The 12,984-nt window shown below is 48.2% G+C and overlaps 1 long non-coding RNA gene across 1 annotated transcript; it reads right to left on the bottom strand.

The window, feature by feature from the left end:
* Positions 1-325: 325 nt before the first annotated feature.
* On the bottom strand, positions 326-1,242 carry LOC109190692. The gene is made up of 2 exons (XR_002055760.1): positions 1,119-1,242; positions 326-961 (listed from the first exon to the last, which is right to left on the bottom strand). It is a non-coding gene; the product is annotated as an uncharacterized LOC109190692 (long non-coding RNA).
* Positions 1,243-12,984: the final 11,742 nt, after the last annotated feature.

Here is a 12,984-nt window from a genome sequence, read left to right as displayed (position 1 = left end):
TTAATTAAGCAAACGAAAAAAAAAAATTAATATAACTGAACTGGCTCCAGAAATATTTATCATATAAATAAAGACCAAGACCCAGAATTATTATTTCAATACAACTTACTCTTTTATTATTTTAAATTCCAAGACACATTGATACTACTTTTTAAAATAACACTTCTCAATTATAAAAAGTATGTCATACCCTAATATATTAACAAAATTATCACTAAAATAAATATTAAATGCAAACATTTAATCACTGAAATCTTAAATGCATTAAGATTTCATAAATGCAACAATATGTCATGAGTTGCATTTTCATAGATCATAGATATTAAAAAGCTCAAATCACTAAAATACATTTACAATTTTCCATTAGAAATTATTAAACACTCTTTTGTATACAACATTTGTAGTTGAAGAGCATTAACAGCCAAGAGCTAAAGGGACAACATATACAGCAAGTGCAAAGAAGATGCAAATATCTGGATGACAGCAGCACGTGTTACTGGTCTGTGTAACCATGGCAACCAACAAGAAGCATCATCCCAAACAGAAATACGGGAAGCACGTAATATGTTTCATAAACGCACAAATTTACTTCCACCATTCTAACTGGCTATGGCAAGCATTTATACAGTTGCAAATTGCAATGGGGTATATCTCAATTGAAGTCAATTGATACCAAGGTGCCTTCAATACCCCCCTTTAGATGGATGCTAATTTGATCTGAATTCTGATCCAATAGATCGTTGATCTGAAAACTGAAAGATCATTAGGATTTCCGGCTCCTCTTTTGTTCAATGCCTGACTGTGAAAACCCGTGTCTAAGTATCTGGAGAACCTCTCAACTTTTACTCCTCTATTGGCAAGCAAAACCAAGGCATGGTATAACAAATATGCTGCTTCTGATGAAGTGCGTAACTTATCATCATTTTCCTCCAAAGTTCGGGATAATTCATCTGCCTCCTCCCTGTGGAATCCAGGTTCAATTAAGCAACAAGAGATGATTGATTCACACATATGAATGAAATATCACATTTCCAAACATTTAAAATTGTTTTGTCGTCAATCAATATCAATTTATAAGCAAGAAATATGATAGCACAATGAACACATTCATTAGGCACCGAATTTTTTAGCAAAGCAGCTTCTCATCAAGCAACAATCGCTTTGTCCATGATGGCTTTCCATTTGGAGATTGTGAAATTTCTTTTTTTCTTTGGGAGATTGTATATGTAAGGTTATTAAGTTTCCTATCCAAACTTGACCAACTCATAGATGTAGCCCAACTAACTACAGAAAAAATTATTGAGCAACAATGTACACATCAAGAGACATCAAAATGATAGATGAGAAGCCCATCCATCACCTTTATTTCTCTATCCTCTGTTTACCAGACATGTAACGGTATCTACCAAAATGGACATGGTAGACATCTGACTTATGTCTCACTTCAGAGCAAATCTTTTCCTATCCAGGATTGGCTAACTCATGAACTGAGGGGTTCAGATGTCACTAAGGGACATCAAAATGATAGATGAGAAGCCCATCCATCACCTTTATTTCTCTATCCTCTGTTTACCAGACATGTAACGGTATCTACCAAAATGGACATGGTAGACGTCTGACTTATGTCTGACTTCAGAGCAAATCTTTTCCTATCCAGGATTGGCTAACTCATGAACTGAGGGGTTCAGATGTCACTAAGGGACAGCTATAGGGCAATGATTAACTTCATCAAGAGATGACAAACTTAAATATAGGAACCCATCCATGGAGTAGTTGATCTTATTTTACATTCCAAGGATTCTACAATCTGCAAAAGAATTTTTTTATGGCCATGTCGTGTACAGATGTAGCCCAAATAACGTGAGAAAACATTACTGAGCAACGATGTACACTTCAAGAGACATCAAAATGATAGATGGGGAACCCATGCATCACCTTCACTTCTCTATCCTTTGTTTACCAGACATGTAACGGCATCTACCAAAATGGAGATGGTAGAATCCTGACTTATGTCTGGCTTCAGAGCAATTTTTTTCCTATCCAGGCTTGTCTAACTCATAAACTGTGGGGTTCAGATATCACTAAGGGATAGCTAACAATCTGCACAAGAATTTTTGTAAGGCCATGTCGTGTACAGATGTAGCCCAAATAACTTGACAAAACATTACTGAGCAACGATGTACACCTCAAGAGACATCAAAATGATAGATGGGGAGCCCATGCATCACCTTCACTTCTCTATCCTTTGTTTACCAGACATGTAACGGCATCCACCAAAAGGGAGATGGTAGACACCTGACTAATGTCTGAATTCAGAGTAATTTTTTTCCTATCCAGGCTTGTCTAACTCATAAACTGTGGGGTTCAGATATCACTAAGGGATAGCTATTGGGCAATGATTAATTTCACCAAGAGAAGACAAACTTAAAGATAGGAACCCATCCATGGAGTAGTTGATCTACTTTTCCATTTCAAGGATTCTACAGTCTGCACAAGAATTGTTGTATGGCCATGTGGGGTACAGATGTAGCCCAAATAACTAGAGAAAACATTATTGAGCAACGATGTACACTTCAAGAGATATCAAAATGATAGATGGGGAGCCCATCCATCACCTTTACTTCTCTATCCTTTGTTTACCAGACATGTAACGGCATCTACCAAAATGGACAAGGTAGACACCTGACTTATGTCTGACTTCTGAGCAAATCTTTTCCACATTCAAAAAATCAAAACATAAATTATACAGAGTAATTCAAATATGTGAAATAAACCAAAAAATGAACAATCTTTGACTGAAAATGTTAAGGAAAATACCTTTTCTTCAAGGTTTACTTGTCCATCAGATCTTTTAATGCAGCAAACCACATATGACAACCATTGTTCTGCGCATAGCTAGATTTAAAGAGCGTGCGTCTAGATATAACTTTAGGAGGTCGGAAGCAATAAGAATATGAAACAGCCATTGTTGGTTCTGGGTCACCCCTTATGTCCAAGCTAGTCCTATGTACAGAACAACACCATTAGTCAACATTAAAACGGAAACACCAAAAAAAAAAAAAAAAAAAAAAAAAAAAAAAAAAAAAAAAAACGAATAGAAAGAGAACAGGGTTACAGCTTATACACTCTCTCCATGATTCAGGGATACTACAATTTCCAGGAAAAACAAATAATCTAAAGCTTAAGCTGTAATGACCTATCCCAGTAATCTCATTTTACAACTGTTTACAGAAAAGCAAGCCAAAATTGAAATCGCTACTATCCGTTCCGATTAAAATAATGAAATATACCATCAATACAAATATATAAATAGAATAAATGCACCAAAACACAATAAAATGCATCAAAACACATTGAGCTGAAATCCGATCTTACAAATCCGAAGAAATCCGGGGGGCGCGTTGTGTTGGCGCCGTAAAAGCATAAAACCCTAGACGAATACAACCAGGTAGCCGAACCGGGATATATATAAGGAAGGCATTCTCCGGTGATTTACTTAAATGACCCCCTTTCTGTTACAAACCCTCCAATATTGCATTTATCTTTTGGAGAATTTTTCTTAAGATATGATAGAATTAATTAATGAGATTTTATTTGATAATTAGTATAATTTTTTAGTTTAAGCTATATTTGAATAAATTTATAATTAATTTATTATGAATACCTTATTATAATTAAATAAATAATATTTGTGCACTACAAAATTTTAATTAATAGCTAATAACATTGTAATTATATTATGCAAAAATTTACATTGCGTCCTTTTCTTTTCGTTACAAAATAAATTCATAAACTGCAAAACACATCATATAAATAAAATATTAAGTAATATTTATTGCAAATATCTTAAAATTTATGAGGGAGAGTTTGAATTTCTTTTGTGGAGTGCAGTGAGATGGCGTGAGTTTTTTTCAACTTAATTTAAATGTATTTGAGTATTTCTACATTAAAATTCGGGTGAGTCTTCTGTAATACCGTCTCACATATTATTATTCGCTAGTCATGTCGGCCCAAGCTATAATCCTAAAAGCATACCATTAGTAGTTTTATGTGATTTTTTGTGAAGGCAAATGTGAGGTTGACGACAGAAGGGAAAATGGTATTGGAGGAGAACTTTTTTTTTTTTTTAATCTCATATTCTCCTAATGTGGTTCGCCAAAAGAATTTAAAAAAAAAAAAAAAAAGTAATAGAGAGGACGAGATCAACGTGAGAGTCAAATACTGACATTTAGTATACCCATTTTACTTTAAAAAAAAAAAAAAAACAAACAAAACAAAGGCTTGTGCCCGATTTGTTTTTATTTTTTATTTTTTGGTTTTGTTTTGGTTTTTATTTTTCTTGTTTTTTTTATCTTACTTTAATTTGCTCATAAAAAAATTGTGAAAAATTATATTAATGGGGTTGCTCTAATATTTATGTTGAAAATGTAATATTAATTAGAAATATATCGTTTGTTATTATAAAGTGTAATACGTTTTGATGAAAAATATAATACTTTTAAATTAAAATCTAGTATTGATGGGTTGATCAATTACTTAGAAGAGAATTGTAATATTAATCGATGATAAATTGATTGATTGTTACTTATAAAATAAATTGTATTACTTATGAGAAAAAATGTGAAATTCAAAAAGCGTCAAATAACTTTTCGAATTATATTATATATGAAAAGCCAAATTGATACTGCTAATTCTACGTAAGCAATATAAATCACACAAGACCAAGTAAAGCAAGTAACGTCTTTATTGATCAAGGTAGAGTTCCTAAGTACAATCTACTTGGTTGCTCTGAGTACCGACTGAGTGCGGTCGGGATTCTCTAATAACAACCTATCGATCGTCCAAAAGTCCCCTACACTGCAGCTACTGTGGGTACTTATAGCCGCGATGCCGGAGACAAGCTTCCGGCCGTTCGGCATGCTCTCCACGTAGCCTCCACGCGTCCCCCTCCTGGGTGCCCTGCCTGTCGTCGTAGAAAGCCGCCACGTGTCTTTAGCCAGCTCTCTCGCCTAAGGACCACCGCTCGGGGTTCATAGCATCGCTCGGGCAACTCCCGGTCGGGTTCTCCTCAAGGAGCCCGACCTGTTACCTGCAAAGACATAGACAAAAGGACAAAGGCATCTCGGTCGTGGTGAAGCTGTGTCGGTCGGGATATTCCCTACCAAGAGCCCCCCAGCCCGGGCCTTTTTGATCAGTCGGGAAAAAACGGGACGGGATGAAGAAGCCCAACCGTCAGCCACCAAGCCGACCTGCCAGCTGTAATTCCATTCTACGCCACGTGTCGGCCTCTGCCGGCCTTGGCGATCCCATCCGTCGTCTCGGATTCAGCGCGGGTCGTGTCAGGCAAGTTGGCCCATTTCCCGCCTAAATGTCCTCCTATAAATAGGCCCTGGAGGCCCTCATTTGAACTTTCCTCACTCTTTCGCATCGGTCGGTACCCTCAGAGAGTCCCGAGCAGAGCAGCTTAGCAAGGCAGTCGAGCAAGCAAACTTCAACTTTCAAGCTTCAAACTTCAATCTTCCTTCAATCGGTAAGCCCTCAACCCCCCTCTTTACTTTAGGCTCTTATTTATAGGTAGAACTACTAGGGCAACTAACTGTCCCGGACGTCTCAAGTCCTTACTAACTCCGACCGACCTTTAGGTAGATCGATATGACGGACTCCGACAGTCAAAACGCCTCGATTGCTGATTACGACGAGGAAGTCGAGCGCATCAGCGACGAGGAGGTGGACATAATGTCCTACACCCCGGACGCCAGTCCCCGAGCGACGCCAGCCCCCGAGCAAGCCGCCGAGCGAGACAATGCATCGAGCTCCTCAGGATCGTCAAGCTCGAGTTCGAGCGGATCGGGGAGCTCCAGCGAGGAAGAAGAAGAGAGAGCCACGTCAAGCGGGCGGGGTTCTCCAACCGAGGGCGTTAGGGAAACGCCTACCCGGGTGGTTGGGGACCACCCGGAAGCTGCTCCTCGAGGGGGCGATCGAGAAAATACCCCCGAGCAGACCGAAGAAGACCCGACCGGGCCGGCCAGACCAGCCGTCGAGCTCGAGTTCCTGAACAGCGAGAGCGTCGAGCAAGAAATGAGCCTGCTGTCCAAAGGCGAGGCGGCTCGGATTGCTGAAATACTCAGGGGTCGGGCAGAATTCGACACGAGCCGGCAGCTGGGAAATGTAATTGACAGGCATCGGGGCAAGTGGATCGGGATGCACTATGACTCCCTGACAGCCCCGATCGCCATTCCCTTCACCCCCCTCCTAAACGCCTTCTTGGCCTATTACCGATCGTCCCGGCCCAGATCTGCCCGAACGCACATCGGATCTTGGCCTGCTTCCCACAGATATGCGCTCGGCACGGGGCCGAGTGCACGATGGAGTTATTTAACTTCATCTACCAGATCAAGGTTCTCCCGGGCCGCTACGGGGGTGGGTTCCTGATGCTGCAGTCCCGAACGGATATGTGCTCGATCAGAGGCTTGCCCGGGAACAACAAGGGGTGGAAAAACAGGATTTTCTCCCTCAAGTACGAGCCCTGGATCTTCCCGGTCGATCGCGTCTGGAGCACACATTTCCGGAAACAAGTGGTGCCGGCCGAGACGCAGGCGCTGAGGGACGCGGTCAGCCGGATCTCGAGCGAGGTGCACGAATACACAATCTACCGGACGGCTGAAAGTCTCGCAGCTGCCATGCTCCCGCCCCCCACGTACGAGCTGCCGGAGAAGTATCTGCCCGTTCCGATGGGCGTGACGGTCGCCAAGCCGTCCAAACGAAAGAAGAAAGGTTTGGCACGAGCTACTTTTCCCGACCGGACCTATTACCTCGATCTAACTAACTTTCTTGTTTTGCAGCTATGGCCGAGTTCGGCGATGAAGACACCGCCCTTCCCCACCCGTCAAGATCTCGCTCGGCGGGAAGAAGAAGGCCAAGACTAAGGCGGCCGGGGAGAAGGAGATCCCATCTGCCCGACCTCTGAGCGCCTCGACCGTGACGACGGGCGAGGGCTTCATCGTGGAGCAGCCGGACGTCCTGGTCACTCGGGTGGAGGTCGCCCGGGGCAAGGAGAAGGTCGCCGACCAGGGCGCGACCGAGGTGGGCGGCCTGAAGCGCCGCCGTGAGCAGCACAGCCCGACCCCTTCGGCCGGGCGGGAGAGGGAGCCGGCATCCGTGCTGGCACGGATCGGCAATGCCGCGCCAGCCCGAGCGGACCTGGGGAAGATGACCCCGACCCAGGTTGCTGAGCGGATCGGCTACGATCTTGCTGAGGTAAGTCCCGACTTATAATCTTCCTTTGCCCAAGTATCGTTGATCGGGCTAACCTTGAATGCCCTTCTTTGTACTGCAGATCTCCCGGGCGACCCAACTTCTTCAGGGTCAAGCTCTGCTGGCCGAGGAGGCTGATCACCACAAGAAGACGGCCGCTCGCCGTCTGAAGGAGATCAAGGAGCTTCAGGCCGAGCTAGAGAAGACACAGAAGGCCCTGAAGAAGGGTGATGAGGAGCGGGTGCTGGCCGAGAAGGTCGCCAGCCGGGCGATTGGGGAGGCCCGGGAGCTGAAGGCTCAGCTCGAGAACCCGAGCGAGCTGGTGCGGGCGGCCTTCAAGGACAAGGAGCTGGGCACGGCCTTCCTAACAGCGGCCCGAGGAGACGAGGTCGGGAACGAGTTGATCGTCTCGTTCGGGAAGTGGGCCTTTACGGCCGGGAAGCAGAAAATGCTTGAACGCATCCGCAAGCGGTTGGAGGAGGCCCTCGACGCCGATGATCTCCAACTGGTCTTGTCGGCCTTACCCCCGGACGTGGCAGATCCCGGTCCCTCCCCCTTTACCCCGACCCCGAAAGCCAAGGTACCCGAGCCTGGGGCTTCGTCGGCGGCTGCCCCGAGCGGGAAAGAGGCGACCGCCGGCGCTCAGGAGGCGAGGAAGTAGATTTAGGCCTCTTTCCTCCTTTTTGTAAGAGACCTTAGTCGGGAGCCCGGTCCCGATTTGTACCGGGCAACTTTTGTTTGTTAATAAAGTTCTATTTTTGCTCCATCTCGTGCTGCTCGTCTTTCATTTCCTTGCCTTTCAATTTGCACACACTGATCTTAATCACTCGACCACTTGGCCTTTAGGCCCGGTCTCGCGATACGCGATCCACTCAACGCCCGACCTCACGACCTCACGGCCTGGTCGTGCGTTCGATGTTTTGACTTCAAAACTGGCCAAACGATCGGGTTTATCCGATCTCCAGGCCTTTGCCGAAAAAATTTTCAAGCCTCTACGGTCGGAATGCAACCGAGCGACGGGCCGAGAACAAGCAAGCCTCTATGGTCGGAATGTAACCGAGCGACGGGCCTTGTACCATACTTCCTTATCCCAGCCCCCACACTATTGTGCGCTCGAGGCACGAGTGGGTGCGATAGTGGACAGAAGTTGGACGGATCGGGGAACAATGCCGAGAGCTCCTGGCTTCCCCGATCGGTGGCGTGACTTGAGTGTCCGCCTATGTGGAGCGCGTTTTGACCGGTCGACAGACTTCGCCCGATCGATTGAACGTTGAACTGATCTGCTGATAACAAAGGTGAAAGAAAATAACCGATCGTGCCGCCGCATACAAACGGTCGAGCAATCATTGATCGTATATACATTAAACTTTCCCGCTCGCAGGCGGTTGAATTAATTTTACAACCATAAAATTTACATAGAAATGACGACCGGGACTAACTCGCAGGTCCAGCCCCCACTTCGTCTAAAAATACAAAAAATATAGGCTAATGCCTAAAAAGAACGAGGTGCTCGGAATTCCAAGTCCCCTTTATTAACCGACCCGTCGTTGTCTCTAGTCGGTATGTTCCCGGCCGGATGACAGCGTTGATGATGTACGGCCCTTCCCAATTCTGAGCTAGCTTTCCCCCTTCTAAAGGTTGACTGGCCTCCCTTCGTCGTAAGACGTAATCTCCGACTTGAAAATAACGAGGGTTGACCCGGACGTTCTTCGAGCTCTTGACGCGCTTCTGGTACTCGGCCATACGCCGAGCGGCTAGCTCCCTTTTTTCTTCGACCGCATCGAGGTCCACGGCCATGGCATGTTCATTGTCCTCCGCGTTGTAGGTTCTCTCTCGATCGGTCGGGATCCAAGCCTCGATCGGGAGCCGGGCTTCAGCTCCGTAAACCAGAGCGAAAGGGGTCTCCGAAGTAGCTTCCCTCGGGGTCGTCCGATAAGTCCATAAGACATATGGTAACTCATCGGCCCAACTACGACCGGCCGAGTGTAACTTCTTTTTCAGACCTTCCAGAATCGTCCGGTTAGCATTTTCCACTTGCCCATTTCCCTGCGGGTAAGCGACAGATGACCGGACATGAGTTGTCCCGATCGTGGCCAAGAAATTCTGAAAATATTGGCTCACAAATTGGCGACCGTTATCGCTGATGAGATGTACGGGCACGCCAAAACGGGAAACGACATTGCGCCAAAGGAACCGAGCACACTGCTGAGATGTGATCGTGGCTAAGGGCTCGGCTTCTATCCACTTGGAGAAGTAGTCCACGGCGACGATCACGAACCTTCTCCGACCGGACAGCTGGGGAAAGGGGCCCAAGATGTCTACCCCCCACCTAGCGAAAGGAATTGCGGTCGTGACCGGCTGGTAGAACGTTGCCGGTCGTCCAGGCATCCGGGCGTACAGTTGGCACGTCTCACATTCCCGAGCTAACTTTTCACAGTCTAGCTGGAGGGACGGCCAATAGTACCCGATCAGCATGATACGACGGGCCAGGGATCGACCTCCCTGATGCGAGGAGCAGATTCCCGAGTGCAGTTCCTTCATGACTAACTCGGCCTCGAATGCGGTCAAGCAACGCATAAGGGGGCCTCCATACGATCGCCGAAAGAGACGACCGTTCACGACTTGGAACCTCGGGGCTCTCAGCTTGGCTTTTCGAGCACGTTGCGGGTCGTCTGGGAGTCGACCGTGCTCGAGGTATTCCTTCAGATCGGTGATCCAGCTATCTTCCACCGGTTGGATTGGATTGACCGGCAAGCGATGGATACTGTGTTTGGGGATCACCAAGATCCGGGCTATCTTCGACATGTGCTCCGGGGCATCTTGGGCCAATTTGGACAAGATATCCGCATCGGCGTTATCCAATCGGGGTATATGTCGGACGGTGTACCCCCGGAACTGTGCAAGCTTCTCCATGGCGAGGTCTCGGTATAATTGTAGGCGTTCCCCGTTAACCTCATAATCTCCGAGAACTTGCCCGACCACGAGCGCAGAATCTGTTTGGGCTCGGATGTATTCAGCCCCCAAGTCCCGAGCGCATTGCAAGCCATTCACAAATGCTTCATACTCGGCTTCGTTGTTGGTCGGGTGGAACTGATACATCAGAGCGAAATACACCTTGAAACCTTCTGGGCTCGTGACCACTACTCCTCCACCCGCTCCTTTTTTGCTACTTGACCCGTCAGTAGCTAGCGACCACCACTCGGCCTCGGGATCCTCAACCACGGGGGGTCGGGTATCCCGGGCGGTGCACTCGACCAAGAAATCTGCCAGAGCCTGACCCTTGATTGCTGGCCTCGGTCGGTATTCGATCGCGTACTGGGTCAGCATTAACGCCCACTTGACTAGGCGACCGGATGAAGAGGCGGTGCGAAGGACTGGTCCGATCGGCTGATCGGTCAACACGCGAATCGCTCGACCCTGGAAGTAGGGGGCCAACTTCTTCGCGGCGGTATAGAGGGCGTAGACGACCTTCTCTAACCGGGAGTACCGGAGCTCGGGACCATGTAGCGCGTGGCTTACATAGTACACCGGTCGCTGGACCCCTTCCGGGTCGGTTCGGCACAGTACTGCGCTTACTGCACGATCGGAGACGGCGAGGTACACGTCTAGCTCTTCTCCGAGCTCGGGCTTTGAGAGCACAATAGGTGACATGAGGTACTCCTTCAACTCGTCAAAAGCCGCTCGGCACTCTTCGTCCCAGACGAACCCATTAACTTTTCTCAATACCTTGAAGAAAGGTAAAGCGCGCTCGGCTAACTTGGAGAGGAACCGGCTGAGGGCTGCCAACCGACCGGTCAATTGCTGGACCTCCCGAACGGTAGACGGTGGTTGCATGTCCAGAATCGCTTTAACTTTGGCCGGGTTGGGCTCAATTCCTCTCTTGGTCATCATGTAGCCGAGGAACTTGCCGGTCTGAACCGCGAATGTACACTTGGTCGGGTTCAGCCGCAACTGGTACTTCCTCATGATCTGGAAGCACTCCCGGAGGTCCCGAGTATGGTCGGACCGGTCCCGACTCTTGACCAGCATATCATCAATATAAGCCTCCATCGTTCGGCCTAACAGATCGGCGAAGAGCATATTGACCATTCTCTGATAGGTCGCTCCTGCATTCCGGAGGCCGAACGGCATCACTCGGTAACAATACAGCCCGTCCGGGGTCACGAAGGCTGTCTTGCTTTCATCTTCATGGTGCATCATAATCTGGTGATACCCCTTAAAGGCATCCATGAAGCTCATCAACTCGGCCCCGGCCGTCTCGTCGACCATTTGATGAATGCTCGGTAGAGGATAAGGGTCGAGCGGACAGGCCTTGTTGAGGTCCGTGAAGTCTATGCACATCCTCCAAGCTGGGGGCTTTGGAACTAGGACAATGTTTGCCACCCATTCGGGGTAGATAACCGGGCGGATGTGCTCGATCGCCGCCATTTTCTTGACCTCCTCTCTAACAAACTCGCGGCGATCGGAGGATAGGTGTCGTGTCTTCTGCACGACCGGCTTCGCTGCGGGATCGACGGCTAGCTTATGGCAAATGACCGATCGATCGATCCCGGGCATGTCCTCGGGTCCCCACGCAAAAATATCAGCATACTCCCTGAGTATGCTCAGAACCTCCGCTCGGAGCTCGGGGGTGAGGGCCCGGCCAATTTTAATCTTCCTATCCGGTCGGTCCTCGGATAGGGGAACTTCTTCTATCTCTTCGGAAGGTTCGGGTTGCTCCTTCCGTTCTTTGGCCTCCTCTTTGGCTATAGTGTTCACCCGGGAAGACGGACCGGAATCGCGTCTGTTGACCGCTCGGGTGTAGCACTTCCGGGCGGATTGGACATCGCCACGGACCACACCGACCCCATTTGGGGTGGGGAATTTCATGCAGAGATGGGGCATGGAAATTATCCCACCGATCTTCATGATGGCGGGTCGGCCTAGGATGATGTTGTGGACGCAATGGAGGTTGACCACAACGAACTCAAGCTCTGTCTTGATCGACTTCGGGGGGGTGCCGATCTCGACCGGGAGAGTGATTTTGCCTTCGGGGTAAATGAGGGCCCCGGTAAATCCCGACAGTGGTACACCGACCAGAGTCAGCTCCTTCCTGTCAAGGCCAAGCTTCTCGAATACGTCCAAGTATAGGACGTTCACACTGCTACCCGTGTCCACCATAACCCTCTGGACGTCCGTTCCCTTGACGTCGATTGTGACCACGAGCGCCTCCATGCCGTGGTCACTGCTGCTAGGTTGGTCCTCAAGGGTGAAGGTTATGGGCTCCATTTTTTGTCTTTTCCCGGTCTCTCGGGAATCCACGATCGCAACCGGGCAATTCGTCCTCGGCTGGGAAGCGTCTTCTAAGCCACCAAATATGACATGGATGGTGGGCTTGCCGACCGGGCGACTGCTGGTCGGGGGATCAGGGTCCCGTCGGTCTTCATGACGATCGTCCCTTCGATCGTCTCTTCGGTCCTGACCCGACCGATCGGAGCGGTGATGAGATCGCCTGTGATCCCTCCGATCGGTATTCCTTTTGCTTTCTTCTCTCTTCCCCACGCACTTGTCCAATTTTCCCAAATTGAGCAGATCTTCCAGCAATTGGCGCAGGTGGGTGCACTCCTCGGTATCATGCCCGGCGCATCGGTGGTAAGCACAGTGCTTACTCTTATCAGGGCCGTCTCGATCGGGATGGGGGAGTTTGATGAGGTTGCAAGATTGAGCATACTGCATGGCCTCCGCTGCAGA

This window comes from Ipomoea nil, unplaced genomic scaffold (genome assembly GCF_001879475.1).
Source record: "Ipomoea nil cultivar Tokyo-kokei standard unplaced genomic scaffold, Asagao_1.1 scaffold1576, whole genome shotgun sequence".
Taxonomy (NCBI): Eukaryota; Viridiplantae; Streptophyta; class Magnoliopsida; order Solanales; family Convolvulaceae; genus Ipomoea; species Ipomoea nil.
The sequence above is the reverse complement of the archived record's forward strand: the minus strand, read 5'-3'. Positions and strand labels throughout refer to the sequence as shown.